The sequence below is a fragment of the Myotis davidii genome, unplaced genomic scaffold (genome assembly GCF_000327345.1).
Source record: "Myotis davidii unplaced genomic scaffold, ASM32734v1 scaffold228, whole genome shotgun sequence".
NCBI classification, from domain to species: Eukaryota; Metazoa; Chordata; class Mammalia; order Chiroptera; family Vespertilionidae; genus Myotis; species Myotis davidii.
In genome coordinates, this window is record NW_006300104.1 from 4,368,253 (window position 1) to 4,369,484 (window position 1,232).

A 1,232-nucleotide genomic window follows, 5' to 3' on the forward strand; every position below is an offset into this window, starting at 1 on the left:
GCCCCGCCCATCTCACAGGGAGGAGCATGCGCAGTTTCTTGCAGACACAGAAGCAGCTGTGGAGTAGGGAGCTGGCGGTTATTTCCCCTGAGCAGGGGCTGAAGTCCTTGTTGAAGTCTCCACTCCAGAGCCTGCGAGTCCGAGTCCTGGGAGGATGCACAGTGGAGGCACCACATTCCCTTCAGTAGAAACTGAAGGTTTATAGGAGCCGGCTGAGGGGAAGGACCAGGAGGTCTGCCTTGTGCCCATTCACCAATCCCCAGTCCCACTTCGCTGATCGATGGCGCCACTTAAGCCACACATGGGGCGGGGCACCCGCAATCACCCCACCCACCTGAGCCCTGCCAATCCAGGCGCACACAGGGGGGCCTGGATGGCCGCTCCCACTGTCCCACCCTGCCTGCAGTATGCAAATTAGCCGCCATCTTTGTTGGTGGTTAATTTGCATATCAATCTGATTGGCTGATGGGATCACAGACTCACCAATCAGGGGGATTATTATTGAGATGTGTGGATGAAATGAGTCCACATGCTAACCTGCCAAGTTCAGGGAAGGCCTGTGTGTGATGGCCTTGCAAATTCAAAGAGCTAAAATAACCACAAGGAATGGTCTGAAATGAAAACATTTTAACTAGAAGCAGTTTATGATAGACTGGAAGGGGTGGGGCCCCTCAGCCATGCCTGCCCCCTATCACAATCTGGGAGCCCTCAGGGGTGGGAGGCATCACTGCGATTAGGGGAAGGCAACGCCTGCATCACACCTCTGCTGCTGCCACTGCCGGCAGCGCAAGCCTCAGCTGGCCCTGTTTACCTGAGTCTTGGGTTGGCTCTGGGTGGCTGAGCAGCCACCATCAGCAGCTTGCCTGCGCCCCGGGCCGGTCCTGGGTAGTGGCTGCTGCCATTCGTGGCTTGCCTGAGCCTCAGTTGCGGGGGGGAGGTGCAGGAGAAACCGAGGCCCTGGTGGGGGTGAGGGGACTGGTGGCAGGTGCGCAGAGCAGCCAGCCCTGGCTGAGGAATGGAGGATACTCTCAATGACATGAGTTATAACTTCCAATTTGTTGGACACCCCAGTCAGGCTTCAGCTTTGGGGGAGGGAGGAAGAGAGGGATGGGTAGCTCATTGGAGGAGCCTGGGTGAGCTGTCAGTCAGTAGGGGGTACAGGAGGACCTGAGGCCCCTGGCAAGGCTGATGGGACCCCATTGGCAGGCACGTGGAGCACCCGCCCCCCCCCC